General features: G+C 30.7%; 1 long non-coding RNA gene across 2 annotated transcripts; it reads left to right on the plus strand.

The window, feature by feature from the left end:
• Positions 1–2,013: 2,013 nt before the first annotated feature.
• LOC148276149 (uncharacterized) lies at positions 2,014–7,080 on the plus strand. 2 transcript variants are annotated; one of them, XR_015823860.1, is made up of 3 exons: positions 2,014–2,691; positions 2,956–3,120; positions 6,689–7,080. It is a non-coding gene; the product is annotated as an uncharacterized LOC148276149 (long non-coding RNA). The 2 variants fall into 2 exon arrangements; XR_015823861.1 differs by having other exon boundaries at positions 2,641–2,686.
• The last annotated feature ends 1,012 nt before the right edge of the window (positions 7,081–8,092 follow it).

Here is an 8,092-nt window from a genome sequence, read left to right on the forward strand (position 1 = left end):
TATATTTTTGTGCAACTACTGTATTTATCTACCGTCATACAGGGAAAATAGAGAAAGGTGATAATGACCGTGTGTATTTGATTGGTCACAAATGAAATATTCTACAGTAAGACTAAAATGCCAGCTTTCAATGTATTGATTATACAAGTCCAGAAACCGCGGACGCGCATTAAGTTGAAGCCGACTAAACTACTCGTAAATGAGTAGTTTTACGTTTTGGCCATTAGTTACTTGGTAGACGTCGCTTAATTCTCAACTGCTAATTAAAATTCAATTATGCCGTGTTGCGTCGTCTTTAAGTGTCAAAACACTGCAGGGATTAAATGGAAATAGGGTGGGATAACATTTAATGTGTAGAAGCGAATCCACACATAATATTATTTAAGAATTCGATTGTTTTACCGTCTGTCAGATTTTAAAATAAAACGAAATGGAAATTTTGGTTAGCATTGCCAGGCTAGTCGATTTTTTACCCGGCTTTCTAGTAATAAGCCTTAGTACAATATAAAACGGTATCAATTTACTTATTACTAATGATTATATGTTTTTTTTTTACATTTGCCTAATAAAAGTACCGGTTATTTTTGAAAGTCCAGTCAGTAAAATATTTTTTTGTGGTAAAATAACATAACACAAGAGAATTAACTAATATTTGTGTTATGATAATAATTGTTCGCGATCTGGCAACATTACGGCCACTTCGCGCATGCGGGCAGGCAGGGTGTAATTGGGGGGTAGTTGGGAAACTTTTGGACACAGTGCGATGTATGCAAACTTGGTTCTATTCGCCTTCTGGGGTGCTATTCTGAACCACTCTCGCGGCACGAGAAAACAGTTTTTCTCGTGTTTTTTTTAAAAAAAAAAAAAAAAATTAATTTAAAATTTATGTTTTTTACAATATACATAAGAGGTAAAACAGAGTATTAAAAAAATAAAGCACAATTACATAGCAATGAAATACATATAAATAGTAAAAATAGTTAACAAAAAAAATCCCACAAAGGCATGGCCTGTTCGTGGGCATATATATATATATATATATGGATAATTTTTATAGCGCCGTTTTTGTGAAAATCACCTCAAGGGCGCTGGGTATACAAGAAAATGTTCATGAATTTTTGCTTCTATAATAAATAATGGACAGTTATAATATTTTTGTGTAGCATAAGAAAGTGAAAATAAAATATTCTGTAAGAGATTGTATGGTATTTTTTTATAGTAATTAAAAAAGGAAAATAAAAAAAATGTAAAAAAAAACAAATTATTCCTTATTTTTAAAAGGTAACAAAATATATTAGAAAAAAAGAGTTCATATCTTTAGTTTGAATCCAGGATAGTGCGTGTTTTTTAAAAGAAGGAAAATTTTGAAAGTTTGGAATCAATGAAATATTATCAGTGAAAATGTAATTAGTTCATTGTTATATTTTAAAGGAATAAATCAAATTTTTGGGCCTATAAAATATGCATGTTTCTGTGCGAGCCTCGTTTTACAATGTGGTAATTCTAACACACGATTCCTATTTTGACTTGATCTATTTGAATTACTTATAAATAAATTTTGGTTCTTAAATATATATTTTAATTATTGAAAACAGTATATTTGTCTAGGGTCTAAAAGTTTAGCTTCTTAGAACAATTGGAAAGAGAGAAATGTGCGTTTTTTGTGAAGCATTATTTTGAATATAAATTTTTGAACAGTTTCTAATGGTTTAATATGATTGTTGTAAGTTGTTGTTATTTTGTTTATAAATACACGAGATAATACGGCCGCGAATCAGAATACCGGCCCTGTTATATTATAATTTTATGGTTTGATGTTTTGTTATTTTACGGTGTAAAATAAATATAATGATCAGATAAATTATGCACGGCAAAAGTTTTATCTTCCTGCGTGTTTTGTCGCAGCGTGTATATTTTGCAGATCCGTGTGATTTTGTTGACTATGTTTACCTGAAAACACGTGATAAATGTGACATATCGTCACTAGAACGTGGAGGTATTTGGAAACCGTGGAAAGGAAGTAAAAATACTATTTACGGAAGTAGACGGAAGCGGGACCTTGTACAGTAAATGTGTGAGTAGTGGCTAACGTCTGTAAACCACAACGCTTTACTAGCACAGGGTTGAGATCAAACAGATATAAATATATGCATTTAGATAGAATAGAACAATGACGTATAAAATAGACACGTTACTCGCGTAAAGAAATCGGCGTTACGATTCGTAGGTAATTGTCTTCTGTGACTTAATTCTCTAACGGAGTTCTATCATGATCCGACGTGATGCTAAGCAAAAACATGCCGTCGTATGTGACGAAAAAATGCTTCAATTGCTCTGCAATTGTAAAAAACAATACAGATTTATGGAATAAATATATAAATTATTTTATAAATAAATTGGCTATTTTATTAATGTATGTATGTGTATGTGTATGCGCATGGGTGTATGTACGTAGGTGTGTATGTCCATGTGTATATATGTGTGTGGTACCTACCTAACATCAAGGTAGAAGATATTCAAAATTAGAAGATTAAGATTTAGAACAAAAACAAAACAACATTTTTACTTGACATAAAATCGGTTAAAAAAGTGGTTGGAATCGTCGCGCGTCGAGGAAAACATTGCTGTATTAAAGTTCATTTGTGATCCAGTGCCAGAAATTGAAGAACATTCAGATTATATTAAAGTTAGGTATCCACTCCATGTACCTATTCCTTTCTCAAATATTTCCCAATAACAAAACTGAATGAAATTCGATTTTCATTTACAGTCCGCCTTTTCGTTAACAGAACCTTTATCAAGATAGATGCGTGTGGTATTCCATCATTTCTACTTATCCCTACGAAGAAATGGCATAATGGTAGTAGTAGAAAATGATGGAAATGTTGAAAATGATTGCGGGCAATCTTTCCATGATTTTATCCATTAATTAACATGATTTATTTGTGTTTTAAGGACGTACAAGATAAACGGTTCTTCGGTAATATTTTAATTGCAAGGCGACACCTGAAACGCACGCATGCGCCTTGGAAGACATCATATTGATAAATAATGTAATCAGCAGGTAGCTACTGCTAAATAAAAAAGGACCTTCATAGTTTTCGCGTGCTCAATACGAAGGTAGGCCACTGGCGATAATATTATAATATAAGACAGTCCTACTTATGTATAATGATGTTGATAGCAATTGGTAATTATCAAAACTCTTCTTGTCATTAACTGTAAAAATGATTTGACGAAATTAAATTAGTTTTCACCGATATTTGGGTTGAGGAATTTTCTAGAAATTGAGTTTTAGAAAACTCTATTTCATAGCTCAAATTTTCAAACAATATGTTGAAGATATTTCCAAACAATAGAAATTAAGAACATTTTATTGAAGGGAATATAGAAGTCTAGGCAGTTACAGGGCTTATGACCTGTCATTGGCTGGTTTGAGTGGTAACTTTACACACTGTGTAACATTTACCATTTTACCTATGTTTAAATATCTATAAAATGTATATTTCTTTCGACTTATTTGGTCTTAAAATAGAACAAACATTATAAAATATTAATGTCCAAATATTAACTTATAAAACAATGTTTTAAATATGTTCAAATGCTTGCAGACCGGCTGGATCTGAATACGAATTAACTACCCGGTAAAAAAAAAAGTTTAAAAAATTGGGAAATTGTTTTCAGGCGTTGCCTAGTAGATTAATTGGTTCAGCCGGATGAATCTCAACCACATGATAAAGGTTTCAGCTCTTTTACTTTACAAAAGTCAACAGATAGAAGAGTTGAAGAAATGTGGATGTTCAAACATAGGCAGAATGGTGTTTTAAAATTTTTCATTAATAAACCCTTGCGTGTTACATACATTTAACAAAATATTTTTACCTTTAAAATTCACGTTCTACTGTTAAAAATAATATTTTTAATATCTTTTGTAAAGGTTGTCTGAGTCTTTTGTTATGTTTTGTCTGGTAGTTTATTGTATAATTTCAGTCCATTGTTATTAGTCTCGGTTGTCGTTTTCTCGTTTTAAACGGTTACACAATGTGTAAAGTGGCCACTTAAACCAGCCTATGACAGGTCATAAGCCATGTAATTGCCTAGACTTTCATATTCCATTCTCAAAAAAAAATTCCCTCTCTGCTGCAAAAAAATAATATTTACTTACACCTATTCATCATTAAACTATATACTAGTTATGAACATATCTTAACTCCAAATGTACACTTTTTTATTTATTTATTTTATTTACGGACATTGTCTATTTGTACAGTTCATAGGGATAAAATTGACAATGTAAGAACAGTTAAAAACATTTTTAAAAAAAGAAGAAAAGAAGCATTGAAAAAAAATAAAGGACATCAAGATAAGATCTGGATAGTAACAAAAAATGTTGCAGAAAAATAAATATTTTCAATTGTGGAAAAAATCAGAACATTTCTTTTGTAAGGGTTGATGCAAAATCACTAACAATACAATCCTGACCACCGCAGTAGCATATTATCCTATAAAAACATCACAAATTGAAAACAAATTCACCGTATTATAAAACAAAGCTCCATGAACAATCCCGCGAAAAAAATACAGATATACAAGGAAATAGTCGATTAGTGCCTTCGATTCTTCCATCTGTTGATCTTTGGGAGGGTCCGATGTCTTGCAGGGTACCCGCTGGCACGGCGCGGGTTTAAACTGTGTAACTCGGTTATAAGCTTAGACTATACCCTGTCTGCGTAATCTATAAGCGTGAAAGCACTACAATTAATGATATGAATCATAAACGTATATATATCTTTGTTAAGTTAAAGAGATGAAACCTTTTTCGACGCGGGTGAGATTCTGACTGAACTATTTCACCTACATACTAGGCAACGCCTGAAAATACTTTTCAATTTTTATACTTCTTCTCAATAAATATTCCCAATCAGTAAAAGTGCTGCTATGAGGGGATATTATATGTAATAACACAATAGTTCGAATAAACAGTCGATAAAATAACATCACATATCACTCGTCACACGGGCTGTAAGAACTGTTTTATTTAGGTGTTTTTAAAGTACGTGTATGTTTTGTATATCTTTTAGGTCATTAGAAAGTGAATTGTAAAAATGTATTGCTGTATATAAAAAACTGTTTCTTCTTCTGTTGATCCTAGGTTGTTCGCAAGTTAAATTATTTGATGCTCTTGTATTTATTTTATGTATGTTGTAGTTAAAATTAAATTTAATATTTGATTTTATTCTTTTTCATCTTAAATATCATTCTTATTTTTTCTGTGTAGATCAATTTCTCTAGATTGAGCATTTTTTTTTTCCATATAAATTTGTGGTTCTAATATATTTATTAAAATTAAATGTTCCTTTGAGTGCTTTATTCATTGTTCTTTGTATTGATTCTTGCATCTGTTTACTACATTGCGACCATATTATTAATCCATATACAAAGTGTGCAAGTATAAAGGCATTGTATATCATTAATTTTGTACTTTTATCAAAGACTTCTGTTCTTCTCATTATTCCAATAATTGGACCTAGTTTTTTCATAACTGCTTTGATATATTTTGTCCACGCTAATTTTTTATCCACTTCCAAACCCAATTTCTTTCATATTACTTAAAATTATTATTTCGTTTCAGCAAACTATTGTTGTTAATTCAATCGGTGATAAGAGTAACAAGAATTGAACAGCAAAGTGTGATTTACGGCTTTAGAATAAATTATCACTTACTGGTTTGTTTTGACAAAGTTTTGGGGGTTTTCTCAAGAATTCGGTTGCTTAATAACGAGTTTGTTAATGTTTACAAGGAAAGTTATTCGAAGAGAATAATGGTGCAATCAATGACGTATAATTTATTGTAGACACGTCACACGTGATAGGCGAATGGCATTTCAATTCGTGGGATTCGTGCCCTTATTCTCTTAGTGACTTTCGTTTTGTAAGTCGTGACGCAACCCTGGAAAATGTCACCGTGTGAGAAAAGAAAATGCTTTGATTATGTACTGCAACGGTGAAAATCAGAACATATCTTGCACACGGTGTTTTAAGGCCAGACCGCGAAACTTCAGAGGAACATTCCATGGCATAGAATTATAATATACCAGAAAGCGCGTAGAATCATGTATGCATACATCGCACTGTATCCAAAAATCAAAATTAAAAATATATATTTACTTTACTGACATTAAAAAATTAACATTATGCCCGTCATTCACCACGCTAAAACTCTGCAATTATTAATTGTCGGGAAAATTCAAATTGTCCAATTATTTGTTTATATGGGAGTTACTTTATTATTTACCTTGCTTATAATAAAACAAGGTTTAAAATTCAAAACTGGAATTTTCTGTAATTAAATTTCTTTTAGTTGTCCAATTATTGCCCAAAATCAAATTTATCCAGACTAATACGATATTGGTTAAATAAAAATGGATGGTTTAAGCAATATTTTTTTAAACGGGTGCATGAATTGAAAATTCTTAAATTTAATATCAAAGGTGAGATACGATAATTTAGGAGTAAAACATGAAATTAAAAAAAAAAAAAGAGTGATGGATGAATTCTGATAACATATTTGGATTCACAGGTAAAATAACCTTAAAATTATTCCTTGTTTTTATTATTATTAAAGTATTCCCTTCTCTAAAATATTCTCCATCTCTGTTGTAATTTGTTAATCTTAATCACTTCCTAGGAGGTGAAATCCAGTCTTTTGTCTACAAACATTTGGACAAACTCAAAATATTGTAACATAAGAATCAAAAAGTGAAAGGAAATTTCATAAAAAGAAGAGCTCTAAATGCATATGGAGAGAGGACCAGGGCTTATATACTCCCTCGCATAGTAAAGAGACTCCCGGACGAAATAAAGAATAGTGATATAAATAAAAATAAAGTAAAATTGGTTATAAAAATATTTTTCTTAAATTCTAAGTTTAGTGTGTGGAAAAAAAAAATGTGGAAACCAAACAATTTAAAACAGTGTCAAAAAAAGTGTTTGTTTATTATTTTTATATATTTCGGTATTATAAAGGACTTGATTTACTTGTATTTAATTTTTTTAAACTTTTATTTTACTGATATATTTAAGATTTTTTATATTTTAATGTAAACATTATTATATTGTGTAATCAAAATGTTTAAAGAGAGAAATCCCTGCAAAAAAACTGCTTCTGCAGTTTGGCGGGAATTAAAAAAACTGTTTAAAAGAATGCTTATGTGAAAAAAAAATCAATAAAAAAATATATAATATAAGTTGCTGTAACAAAATCATTACCGATCAGTGCAATTAGTTATATTTTAAAACATACTTAATTTTTTTAAAAACATATATAGAATAATAATACGTCAGGTAAATATTGTTTTGAATAGGTGTGTCGGGATCCTTGTAGATGAACATTGGATTAAAAAGGATTGTGGCCCCATGGTAGTTTCACGGACGGATCAGAAGTCCGAGATTTGAAACCCGCTTTACCACAATTTGTTTTCATTTTTCTATTAGAGATTTATTAACAAAAAAGTCCCTTAAATCGAAATACTTTTGTAAAAATAACGCCAATATATATACTAAATATATACGGAGAAAAATCTACTTCGCTGTGTTGAGTGATTGGCGCATCGGAGAGATACAATTTGACAGCATCCAGCCTGCGTTCATCCCTTTTCCCATTTCCAAATTCATTTCTATACTGGCTGTTTTCTTCTGCGCTAATTTGAGTCACCCATTTTGTAAAACAGCTGAATCTGTGCAAGTCACTGTTCATTATTTTCGAATTAATAACGACAGAGCAGAGCAGATGAAATGTGCGGAAACTCTCTTCAGTCTCGCTATTTACACAGACTGGTTGACAGGAAGTCTCCAACGATCAATAAACAAGGAAATCTTCCAAAAAGAATACATTTATGTAATTAATACCAATAAAGCTTCCTTCTCTTATTCAAAATATATTGTCTTCAATATTCATTGTAATAATTAATCACGCGAATTTAATCGGAGAGTTAAGATGGGTTAATCGCGAATGTGGAGATTGGTTATTGTTAAATATTGTTATTTTATTAATCGGCATTTTTAAAGAAATGCAAATTGTTATAATTGAATT

Source organism: Micrasema longulum, unplaced genomic scaffold (assembly GCF_059751315.1).
Source record: "Micrasema longulum isolate JH-2025_06_02 unplaced genomic scaffold, ASM5975131v1 h1tg001267l, whole genome shotgun sequence".
Taxonomy (NCBI): domain Eukaryota; kingdom Metazoa; phylum Arthropoda; class Insecta; order Trichoptera; family Brachycentridae; genus Micrasema; species Micrasema longulum.